This window comes from Lathyrus oleraceus, chromosome 3 (assembly GCF_024323335.1).
Source record: "Lathyrus oleraceus cultivar Zhongwan6 chromosome 3, CAAS_Psat_ZW6_1.0, whole genome shotgun sequence".
NCBI classification, from domain to species: domain Eukaryota; kingdom Viridiplantae; phylum Streptophyta; class Magnoliopsida; order Fabales; family Fabaceae; genus Lathyrus; species Lathyrus oleraceus.
The window spans coordinates 4,084,812-4,098,138 of NC_066581.1; positions in this window are offsets into that span (position 1 = coordinate 4,084,812).

Consider the following 13,327-nt stretch of genomic DNA (forward strand, 5'->3'; position numbering starts at 1 on the left):
GAACTGGTGCCTATTCGAAGCCGTAGGCTCGATCTTTCCGATCATATCAATGCCCCACATAGCAAACGGCCACGGAGACGACATCAAACTCAACGGATTTGGAGGCACGTGCACCTTGTCAACATAAATCTGGCATTTATGACATTTCCGCACGAAGTTGAAACACTGAGCCTCCATTGTCATTGTAGCGGGGTATTCGTTACCATTAGAGATATTGACTAAATCCAAGGTAAATCATACAAGTCGAGTCGCCACCGTACTTCTATTTATCCAAAGGAATGGTTAGAAAGCAAACAAAAACCTAAAAGTTTTATCGAATCAAAAACTAGTAAAAATGTCAGAGATCTAGGTAAGGGGGTTGGTTATGCAATGGGAAGGTGTTAGGCACCCAAAGCATCCTAGGTACTCCTAGGGAGCCCTTTTCACATTTGTTGCAAAGGTTGTTGTTTTTTTTTGAAAATTTATTTGTGCAAACATGATTGAAGGGATGAGAAAAGCGTGTATGTTTATCTAATGTACTACTTACTAAAAGAAGGGTCAAAAGAAAATGACTCGCACGGATGTCGCATTCACTGCATACGTATCTCATCTGAATCTGAGAATCAGAGTCTTCGTAGCTCGGCTACCTATGGGTTAAAGAGGAGTGTGCTCGCTAAGACATCGCGTCTTATGCCTACGTATCTCATATGGGATGAAAATCAGAGCAAAACGTAGTTCGACTAACTACGGGGTAAGGGTTGTGTTTTCGGGTGAACGACGTTACTACGCAATCTATCGGATGCTCGACCTTTGGAGACTTACTCGCCTGTAGTAGAAGGAGATAACATGTTCTTAGGAGAAGAAAAATCAATGAGTTTGGGGTGTTTAGGGATGCTCATGCAAAAAGGCAGTCCTAGATGAAGGAACCGCGCTACCTTAAATGACATGCCACGAGAGGCTATACGAAACCTAAGAAATCGGTAACATGCGGGAAAATTAAAGGGATCGAGAGATCTACCGTACGGATAAAGATCCGAAGTAACAACAATTAGATAAATAAGAAACCCAAAGACTCTTCCAAGCTAAACACCATCAAAGAAAGCGAGTCAGTACAGGTAATCGGAATAGACCTCCAGGTGGTATCCGAAAAATAAAGTGGAACACCAGGTAAGCCATCTCTGCAAGAGTCATATGAGCCCTCACAAAACAAAACTCAACAAACAGGTTAGAGAAACAAGATAGGGTAATCAAGAGTTTCCCCCAAATCAAAATGTAACCACATGAATCATGCCATTAAAATTCACAAAAAGCTCGCAAAAAGCAACCAAGGGTAGGAGGCCTAAACCTCTTGTCAAACACATGCATCAAAAGGGTATCAAATTCACCCATAATACCTCATACATTCAGAGCATTCAAGTTAAAAGCATAAAGTAATGGGAATAAGGGCAAACCTGATTGGAGAGACCGATGAAATTGAATGGCACGGTTGGGTTTGCAAAGCACTCTTCGGGTTTATATGAGAGGGAATTGGTTCTTTTCCGATGAGTTCCCTTCAATGTCTAGAGGTTGCTTTGAACTCTATTAGCTCTTCTCTCACTATCTTTTTCCTGCCAGGGTCATAGGAATAGAATTGCCTTTTGTTTCACTGAAACTCTGAATTTATAACCTGATTTTTGTGGACCTGTGGGCTCAAATGAGAGAGGCCCAAGTCCAAAAATTTTCTGTTATATTTTATTTATTTATTTATTTTTATTTTTTTCGATTTTCGTTTTCCGTTATTTTCTTCTTTTTTTTGGTTTTTTGTTTTTTTTCGTTTTTTGTTTTTTTTTTGTTTTTTTTTGTTTTTGTTTTTTTTTTAAACACGTGGGCTTCGCCTAGCGAGCATGACAGTTCAAGAAATTCCTCTGAGCGTAGGTGATTCTGGTGGCTTTTCTTGGGACTCGCTAGGCGACCCATTCTACTCGCCTAGCGAGCATGACAGCTCATGAACAAACTTTTGCTCCTTCAAGATTAAGGTTTTGACTGACGAATAGACCCCATTTGAACCTGTTGGAAGTATCTCAAGCCATTCCCTTGTGTGACTGATCATCTAAATAGAACCCACAAAGTGTCTTGGATGATACTCAAGCTTCAAACAAAAGATGTTAGTGACACATTTTTGTGCTTTTGGTTAGTAAATAAAAGTAAGAGAAACAATGATGTATAATTCAAGCATGCTTGGTGATCTCAAACCAATCACAAGGAGTCCCACCCAAAGGCAAAGGGAACCAAGATGCTAAAGATCCTTGAGGCAATGCAAATGCAATGTTATGATGCCATGAGGGATCTTAGGGTCAAAATTGGGGTCTTACAGATACCCATATTTAAGGTCATTCTAGCCGGAGAAGTGAAGGTTAAAATCTTCGTCTCGACAGGGTAGAATGGGCTTAAATAATAACAAAGAGACGAATTTTGGTCCCTAAGAGACCTCATGATGCAAATGTAGGTATGAAAAATGGTAGTACTCTGTGGAGATATGTGTCCACAAAAGCAAAGAAATCAGAAGCCACTGATAATCCATATGAGCAATTCACTCCATGGGACCAAGACCCTGGGGACTCTCCTGGGGATAGAAAAGGGATAAAAATGCGCGAGCAGGTCACGACTCAAAGCGTGGGGAACAAAATTCCAAAGGGAAAAGATCCAATAGAAAGACTCGAGCTGACTCAAAGTTGCATTTATTGGGGAATATGCCAATACAGCAAAAAACTATCCACAGCGGATACTTCGGATAAAATCCGGATGAAAACAATCTACTAAGGGACTTCGCTGGGGATGTCCAGAAGGACACTCCTGGGGAAGCAGCGGGACGAGGTATTATCGGTTACTGGGTAATAAGCTCAAGGAGACATGTGATCTGAACGCCAGGTATGAGGGTGAGAGATACACACATGCTCAGGAAGAGATGAATATCCAAGACCGGTATAAGGGTGAGAGATATCAAAACTTCAAAACGTCTGAGGAAAACCTAAAAGGTATACTTCAACTCAGGGATTCTGACTCCACAGGGGACAAAAAGTCATAATAGGGAGCAGAGAGGAAGGAACACCAGGGATACTGGTTACTGGGCATATAATAGGTGACCAACCAAGGCGTGAATTAGGGAATATTCCCAAAACACTCATCATCCAAAAGAGGGCTAAAAGCAAACTCGATTACAGGATGGGTATTCGACTCCACAAAAGGGATACGAATCTTACTCAACTGGGGAAGAATAAAAGGCTTCAGACCCGAGAGTGCATGAGATATACTATCTATTACCGTCAGAACGTAGATAATATACTCGCATGGACGATTATCCACAACCGGTTACTGGGTTAATAAAGGATAAATCGACCGAAAATAAAAGGCATCGGGATACCGAAACTAGGTATATAATGATGACCAATTCAGGGGAGAAACAATCGTTACCAACAACAACAAGGTAGACGAGAGATGACCCACTAGGGATAAATTGCGTAATCAGGGCAATTATTCAAGCAGATGAGGGGATATCATCACCGAATATTGGATGAAGATAACTGTCACCAATTAAAGATGAGCAAAAATAGTTACTCTGCAAAAAGGGAAGAAATAGGGTTTACAACTACCGGTATGAGGGTAGAGAAACACAGACTCCGCTGGGGATAATAATTACTAATTATTGAGCAATTATTCATTTACCACGGGGAAACAGGAAAAGAGTCTCAAGAGACCGATCTAGGATCAAACTAGATAGGCACACCAAATCAAGACTTGTCCCGGTGAGGATATAACTCAATGGGGAAAACCATCCCAGTATATGTGTTGGGAAGGAACACAAACAATCAACATCCACGAGGATATAACCCGGTGGGGAATATGGAAGAAAGGATGGACGTTTTCTGCTTATGGAGCTGACTCTATATGGAGAGATCAGACACACACATCTGCTCGGGGAAGTATATCACCAAATAGCAGGAGACAGCAAACAACGATATATGGCAAAGAATGCAACATGAATATCTGTATGTTATAATTATGCATGAATATGCGTGGTTTATGTATGATGTATGCTGACAGACAGACATATCTAACACAACCAGGTCCAGGAATCAACCAGGAAGCAAAGAACTCTGCAAGGGATGAATCATCAATCATTCCAGCTGGGGACGAGAGTTATCACAGACAAGGTCCACCACACAAACAACTCTACTGGGGAATCTATCCAAGGAGATAAAGGATTTATCGGGATCAACCACCAAATACCGTTCTTGCCCAAAGAGATCCAAGCTGTTGAGGAAGAAAGATTGCTACTCTGCTGAAGGGAAGAGAGGTGACTCTCAACAAGCAATCCACTTGGTAGGATAAACCACAAGGGGTTCCGGAGGGAGGAGATACAGTCATGCCAGAAATATGGAACTAAATCTTACCCAGTTGGGGATCGTACCACCCTTGGGAGAGCACTGAGGATCTCCTAAGTATCCTTTCGTTATTGTGAATGTTCACTTTGTTTAAAAACAAATTATATAAAAACATTGATCATTTAAAACAATGATATTTTCTTAATCAAAACATGCAAAACATTTGTTGAATAGAAATAGATAAGCGTGCTAATAATTGGATAAAAGGCTCAAATTTATTTGATAGAATGGTAGTCTACGAATGGCAAGACTCCATAGATCTTTGCAAATTTGAAATTGGTGATATATATTGGAAAAGGGCTACATTGAACATAATGACCATTTCTCCACCAATTCTGAATCCGATGTATTTGAAGCTTTGGCTGATAATGAGCAAGGATCTCTGACGGACGACAGTTGTAGAACAAAGTCTTGTCAGGATGCAGTTACTTGCCAAATCACTAATTTTTGCCTAGATTGCCCCAGGATGAGGTACTCAATCTAGCGGGATACATATATAATTATTATATATTTTTTGTGTCTCTAACTTTTGCTGGGATCGCCCTTTCGGGTTTTCAATCCACCGAGACGCTCATTTTTGCCTAAGCCTCCCTTTCGGGTTTTCAACTTAGCGAGCTATTCAGTTTTTATTTTTTTATGCGAAGTATTTCTTGACTGCATCTGAATTCACAGGACGAGTGAAATCCTCCCCATCCATAATTGTAAGTATCAAAGCACCGCCTGAAAAGGCTCTCTTAACAACATACGGACCCTCATATTTCGGAGTCCACTTGCCCCTAGAATCGGGCGCGAAAGACAAGGCTTTCTTGAGCACGAGGTCACCTTCTCGGAACCCACGAGGCTTGACCTTCTTATCAGAAGCTTTCTTCATCCTTTGCTGATATAACTGACTGTGGCACATGGCAGTCAATCTCTTCTCTTCAATCAAGTTTAACAGGTCATAACGACTCTGAACCCATTCAGCATCAGTCAACTTGGCCTCCATCAAGACTCTCATTAATGGGATCTCCACCTCTACTGGGAGTACAACCTCCATGCCATAAACAAGAGAGAAAGGGGTTGCCCCTGTTGAAGTGCGGACAGATGTACGATACCCATGCAAAGCGAATGGTAGCATCTCATGCCAATCTTTGTACGTAACAACCATCTTCTGGATAATTTTCTTAATGTTCTTATTAGCAGCTTCAACAGCCCCATTCATCTTGGGTCTGTAAGGAGAAGAATTATGATGTGCAATCTTGAACTCGCTACACAACTCTTTCATCATTTTGTTGTTCAAGTTAGATCCATTATCAGTAATGATCTTATTTGGCACACCGTATCGGCATATGAGTTGATTCTTGATAAACTTCACGACCACCTGCCTGGTCACATTTGCATACGACTCCGCTTCAACCCACTTGGTGAAGTAATCAATTGCTACGAGAATAAATCTGTGTCCATTGGACGCTTTCGGCTCTATCATGTCAATCATGTCAATTCCCCACATGGAGAAAGGCCATGGTTATGAGATCACATTCAAAAGTGTTGGGGGAATATGAATCTTATCAGCATAAATATGACACTTGTGGCATTTCTTCACAAATTTGCAGCAGTAAGACTCCATTGTCAGCCAATAGTAGCTTGCTCTCAACATCTTTCTAGCCATGGCATGTCCATTGGAATGAGTACCAAATGAACCCTCATGGACCTCAGTCATCAACAGGTCTGCTTCGTGTCTATCCACGCATCTGAGCAGAACCATGTCAAAATTTCTTTTGTAAAGCACTTCGCCATTGAGGTAGAAACTGCCTGACAATCTCCTCAAAGTCTTCCTATCTTTTACAGATGCCCCAGGCGGGTAAATCTAGCTCTGAAGGAAACACTTGATATCATAATACCACGGCTTATCATCTTTTACTTCTTCTACTGCAAATACATGAGCTGGTCTGTCCAAGCGCATCACGGTGATATTGGGGACTTCATTCCACAAATTAACCACAATCATTGAAGCAAGTATAGCAAGAGCATCTGCCATACGATTCTCATCTCGAGAAATATGATGGGAGTCAACCTCAGTAAAGAACGTTGAAATCCTCCTCGCATAATCTCTGTATGGAATGAGGCCAGGCGGATTCGTTTCCCATTCACCCTTAATCTGATTAACAACGAGGTCCGAATCACCATATACATCAAGATGCTTGATCCTTAGATCAATACATTCCTCCAATCCCATAATACAGGCCTCATACTCAGCCATATTATTCGTGCATTTGAAAGTTAGCCTTGCTGTAAAAGGAATATGCGCGCCCTGAGGAGTAATAATCACGGCCCCAATACCATTTCCATACTGATTTACAGCGCCATCAAACACCATACTCCATCTGGAACCAGGCTCTGGCCCTTTATCAAGTGTAGGCTCATCACAATCTTTTACTTTCAAATACAAAATTCCCTCATCCGGGAAGTCATACTGAACTGACTGATAATCTTCAATAGGCTGATGTGCCAAATGGTCAGCCAAGATACTACCTTTAGTAGCCTTCTGAGCTCGATACTCAATATCATACTCAGATAACAACATCTGCCAACGGGAAATTCTCCCTGTTAAAGCAGGTTTCTCAAAGATGTACTTGATTGGATCCATTCTGGATATCAACCAAGTCGTATGATTTATCATATACTGGCGTAAGCACTTAGCAGCCCAAGCCAAAGCACAGCATGTCTTTTCAAGCATTGAGTATCGAGACTCACAATCAGTGAACTTCTTACTCAGGTAGTAAATAGCATACTCCTTCTTCCCTGATTCGTCTTGCTGACCAAGGACACAACCCATCGAGTCTTCAAGAACAGTCAGATACATGATCAAAGGTCTTCCCTCTACAGGCGGAGACAGAATCGGAGACTCAGACAGGTATTCTTTAATACTGTCGAAAGCTTTCTGGAAATCCTCGGTCCAATCTTGGGACTGATCTTTCTGGAGGAGCTTGAATATAGGCGCACATGTGGCAGTCATGTGGGATATGAATCTGGAGATATAATTCAAGCGGCCAAGAAAACCTCGGACTTGCTTCTCAGTTTTGGGCGCAGGCATCTCTTGTTTGCTTTGACCTTTGCAGGATCAACCTCAATACCTCTTTCATTAACAATGAAGCCCAATAACTTGCCAGAACGGACTCCAAATGTACACTTGTTGGGATTCAGACGAAGCTTATATTTCCTCAAACGCTGGAAAAACTTCAACAAATGCTCTACATGTTCAACTTCCGTTCTTGACTTAGCAATCATATCGTCAACATATACCTCAATCTCCTTTGTGCATCATATCATGAAACAAGGTGGTCATAGCTCGTTGATACGTGGCTCCGGCGTTCTTCAAACCGAAGGGCATCACTCGATAACAGAATGTTCCCCAAGGTGTGATGAATGTTGTCTTCTCCATATCCTCGAGTGCCAGTTTAATCTGATTATATATGGAAAATCCATCCATAAACGAGAAGACTTTGAATTTAGCTGTATTATCTACCAACATATCAATATGTGGTAGAGGGAAATCATCTTTCGGACTAGCTTTATTCAAGTCTCTATAGTCCACACACATCCAGACTTTTCCATCTTTCTTAGGCACAGGCACAATATTGGCCACCCATTGAGGATATGTAGAAGTCACCAGAAACCCCGCATCGATTTGCTTATGAACTTCCTCTTTGATCTTCACTGCCATATCAGGATGAGTTCTTCTGAGTTTCTGCTTCACAGGCACGCACTCAGGCTTTAAAGGTAGGAAATGTTGCACAATATCAGTATCTAGACCAAGCATGTCTTCATATGACCAGGCAAAGACGTCAACATATTCTCGTAGCAACTTAAGAAACCCCTTCTTAATAGATTCTTCCAGAAGTGCCCCAATCTTTACCTCTCGCACACAATCTTCAGACCCCAAGTTGACTGTTTCCAGATTCTCAAGATGCGGCTGAATGATCTTCTCTTCATGCTCAAGTAGCCGGGTGATCTCATCAGGAATCTCTTCAACATCATCTTCCTCTGCCTCAAATACAGGGAATTCAAAATTGGGAGATGGTGCTGGGTCATTATGTTCAATGGGTTTAGAAATCAACCTGCATAATGATTTTGGATATGAAAAGATTTAGAATTCAAACAAGGCAAATCATTATGCAGATGAAAAGATTGATTTTATTCCATTTTGAGGTTTTATGTGATCACCAATTTCATGCAAAAGCGAAAAGGGAAAATAAATGGAAAAACAAACATTTAACATGAATTTATTGAATGAAAATATCACTGTATTTATGCGCCATCAATGTCATCACTCCTCCTTTTGGCATGGGAGAAGGGTTTTTAAACAAAGTGATCATTACGTTGACTTATGGACAACTGTTGGAATATCCACAGCGACCCAATTGTTGCAGACCCCTCCAGAGATGATGAAATTGCCAGAATCCTTTGTATCTTCTTCTAAAACGGCAGCAACCTCCTCATCTGACCGGTGTGGATGAAACCTCCACTCTTGAATAACCATTGCTTGTTGAAAGTACCAGAAGAAAAACCTATGCCAGCCCGGGACTCGTTGTCTTCTAACTCAATCATTTTTCCTAAACCAGTGGTTGCACCACGCTCAATGGCTAGCTTTGCATCTTTGTAGGAAGCAAATGAAGGAGTTCTCTTCTCAATAGGCTCAGCTATAGATAAAGCTTGGAAAGGAGTTCCAATCTCAACCTCAGCATCTATATAAGAGAAGGAAGACAAATGGCTAACCAGGAGAGCCCTTTCTCCCCCTACCACCACCAGCTTCTTGTTTTCCACGAATTTCAATTTCTGGTGTAGGGTGGATGTCACGGCGCCTACCTCGTGAATCCATGGTCTGCCTAAGAGACAACTATACAATGGGTGAATGTCCATAACCTGGAAGGTAATCTGGAAATCACTTGGTCTGATCTTGATTGGGAGATCAACTTCCCCAATCACAGTTTTGCGAGACCCATCGAAAGCCTTCACATCTACTCCACTCTGCCTCATGGGAGGCCCTTGATATGATAGCTTCGAGAGAGTGGACTTTGGCAATACCTTCAATGATGACCCGGTGTCCACCAGTACATTGGACATGGCGTCATCTCTACAACCCATAGATATATGTAATGCCAGGTTGTGATCTCTTCCCTCCTCAGGGAGATCAGAGTCACAAAAGCTCAGGTTGTTGCAAGCAGTAATGTTTGCAACAATGCTATCGAATTGCTCCAAAGTGACATCGTGATCTACATATGCCACATCCAACACCTTCTGCAGAGCCTCTCGGTGTGGTTCTGAATTTAAGAGTAAGGATAACACAGATATTTTGGATGGCGTTTGTAGAAGTTGGTCTACAACATTGTACTCGCTCCTTTTGATGAGTCTCAGCATCTCATCACAGTTTTCTTTCACATTGCCACTCGGGCCAACAGAAGTAGGAGTTTTCAGTACGGAGGAGGGCTTAACAGCAAGTGCCGGATTCGGAGAATTCACAGCGTTCCCAATCGGGCGTTCAACAAAATAAACTTTAATTTGAGGCTTCGGCGGTGCTGAAAATACACGGCCACTACGGGTCAAACCGCTAACATCGGCAATATTCACAACAGAAGAAGAGGGCAAGGAAACCTCTTTCCCATTCTCTACTGCTACGGCGTTGTAGCGATAGGGAACTGCCTTTTTAGAGGAGTAAGGCACAGGACCAGCAGGCTTAATGATCAGAGCGGGAGAAGCCTTCTGCTTGCTACCATTGTACTTGATGATAACAGGCTCGGGTATCCGGAACACTGGGGAAATCACGTTGACCTCGGGCTCATTTTCATCAACATTCCTGTTTTGAAGGATCTCAATGACTCCTTCGTCCAGCATTTCCTGAACATCCTTGCGCACCTGGCAACAACCCAATCGGTTAACAGAGCAGACTCGGCATCTATCATGGTCATGCTCATAATGACTGTAGTCATACAACAAACGATGCATCTGGACCAGAGACCGTTGAATATGACTGACATATTTGACCTTCTATTTTCCAGGGCAACCCTGGACCATGTTGACAGATTTCCCATGTTCGGGCAATGGGTTCTTCTTCACATTAGGGCCTACGTCCTCAAAACATAAAATACCACACCTCACAAGGTCTTGAACCTTGGTCTTCGAAGGGTAACAATTCTCCACGTCATGGCCGGGAGCACCAAAATGATAAACACAATGCAATTCAGGCTTATACCACCACTGGGGGTTAGCAGGTATAACCGGTGGGTCTCTCGGAGTAATCAGCTTCCTTTCTATCAAAGAGGGATATAACTCTGCGTATGTCATAGGAATAGGATCGAAGGTGACCCTTTTCCTCTCGTAACTCGTGCTGGTTTGATTACTGTTTCGAGGCTGGTAGGACTGCTGCTGCGGTCGGTGCTGTTATTGCTGATATTGCGGATGGGTTGCGGATTGTTACTATGTTGCTGATACTGTTGATTGTCTCTGAAAATAGGTGCTATATGAGCCACCTGGTGCTGGTTACTGGCGGGACGCACAGTCTTCCTCCTCACAGAGGGTCTTCTTGGTTTCTCATGGGAGATCACGGCATGTGCCTCTCCATCTTTCTTCTTTGCAAACGCCCCATAACGTTTGGCAGAAATGCCTTCTTCTCTGGTTAACCGTCCTTCACGGACCCCTTATTCTAGACGCATCACCATATTTACCATCTCGGTGAAGTCAGAAGGAGCGCTAGCAATCATCCGCTTATAATAAAAAGAACTTAAAGTCTTCAAAAAGATCTTAGTCATCTCTTTCTCCTCTAGCTGAGGCACGATCTGTGCTGCCACCTCTGGGCGTACTCCTTAAATGTTTCTTTATCCTTCTAGGACATGGCTCTCAATTGATCTCTATCGGGAGCAATATCCACGTTGTACTTGTACTGCTTGACGAAGGCTTCGCCGAGATCATTGAAGGATCGGATGTTCGCGTTGTCTAAACCCATGTACCAACGCAAAGCGGCACCGGACAGACTATCTTGAAAGTAGTGGATGAGTAGTTGGTCATTATCGGTTTGAGTCGACATCTTCCTGGCATACATGACCAGGTGGCTAAGAGGACAAGTATTTCCTTTGTACTTTTCAAAATTAGGGACCTTGAATTTCACAGGGATCTTCACATTTGGAACCAAGCAGAGTTCGGCAACAGACTTGCCGAAAAGATCCTTCCCTCTTAGAGTTTTCAATTCCTTACGAAGCTCAAGAAATTGATCGTTCATAGCATCCATCTTCTCATAAACATATGGACCCTCAGACGACTCAGAATGATAGATGGTGTCGTCTACCCTGGGCAAAGTATGCACGACAGGAGGAGGAACGGCAAGGACCGGGCTAGATGCCGGCAGAGAAGCAAAGGTAGGAACAGGACCCTCAGGCATGAAATTGGGAGGCATCCCCCACGGGAACCCGGTTGGCATGGCTGTTGGAACAAAGTGTGCACTGGCAGCGGGCACAGTAGAGGAGACAATCTCGGAGATAACTGTCCTCTGGGGAGGAGTTAAAGGTGTCGGAGAAGACTGGCTCTGGGCAGCCATGAGTGACTCCATTAGGGCAGTCAATCTGGCTCTAGTGTAGTACCGGTGAGTCAGCTTGTCTTCAAAATAAATGAAGGACACAGAGTTAGACCACAGGGCAATGGACCGGTAACAAAACCTGCTTATGGATATGATGCATGCAATTTTTGTGCATATGATTTGTTTTTTATTTCAAAGGAACTTTAGAGTTTTATTTGCAAATTCTGGAAATATTAAGCATTTTATCACATATGGAAATATCTCATCAAATAATATCAGGGAAAAGAAGTGCAGCATCGTCAATCATATACAAGAGAAAAGGAAAATAATCGTCTTATGGATCCCTAGAAACAATCATCTAAAGCTCGGGACATAGGAAGATAAGATGCGCATAGCCTCTTCACCTCCCTCTCGTAGGCTGCCTCCATATCGGCCTTCTCTTTGGCGAGTCGATCATACCTCCTCTTCCAGAACTTAGAAGACTGAGGAAGTAGAGAAGTCCATACATTGTCAGGGTCATCAATAACCTGATGCTCAAGAAACTTAATCAACGCATCCTTCTCCTAAATCTGCTGAAGCAACTCTTCACGTTTAGGGATCCAGGCACGTGAACGGTCTTCGTCTCTCAACTCCTCTACTCCTTGATTAGGGAGGGTTGAAGGCCCAGCCATAATCATAGGTGTAGGTCTCGGATACTCGTAAGGCATGAGATACTCAGACGCCCTCTTCCTAACCCAAACAGTGTAAGGCTCCAAAGCGATGCAATTCTTAGGACCCAACTCTTTCCTTCCTTTCCTATGAATCTTACGCCAAGCGTGGACCATCCTAGCTTTCAAGCCTTGGGGATATTTACCATCCTGAAAGGGGAACCCAGGCTGACGACGTGCCAAAACATGATTGTAGTTAATCCCACCACATGTACCAAGAAGACGTACATTGGAGAATTCGCCACAAGAGTCAATAATCTGCACGACCAGATATCAACGGATGAATGGGAGAAAGAAGCCACAACCAGACATCAAAAGACGATGAATGGGAAGAGAAACCACGACTAGACGCCAACGGACGAATAGGAATAAAGAGAAACCACGACTAGACATCGAAAGACGATGAATAGGAATAAAGAGAAACCACGACTAGACATCGAAAGACGATGAATAGGAAAAGAAACCATGACTAGACATCGAAAGACGGTGAATAGGAAAAGAAACCACGACTAGATGTCAACGGACGACTAGGAAAGACTCGACCAGACATCAACGGATGAATGGGAGAAAGAAGCCACGACCAGACATCGAAAGACGATGAATAGGAAGAGAAACCACGACTAGACGCCAACGGACGAATAGGAATAAAGAGAAACCACGACTAGACATCGAAA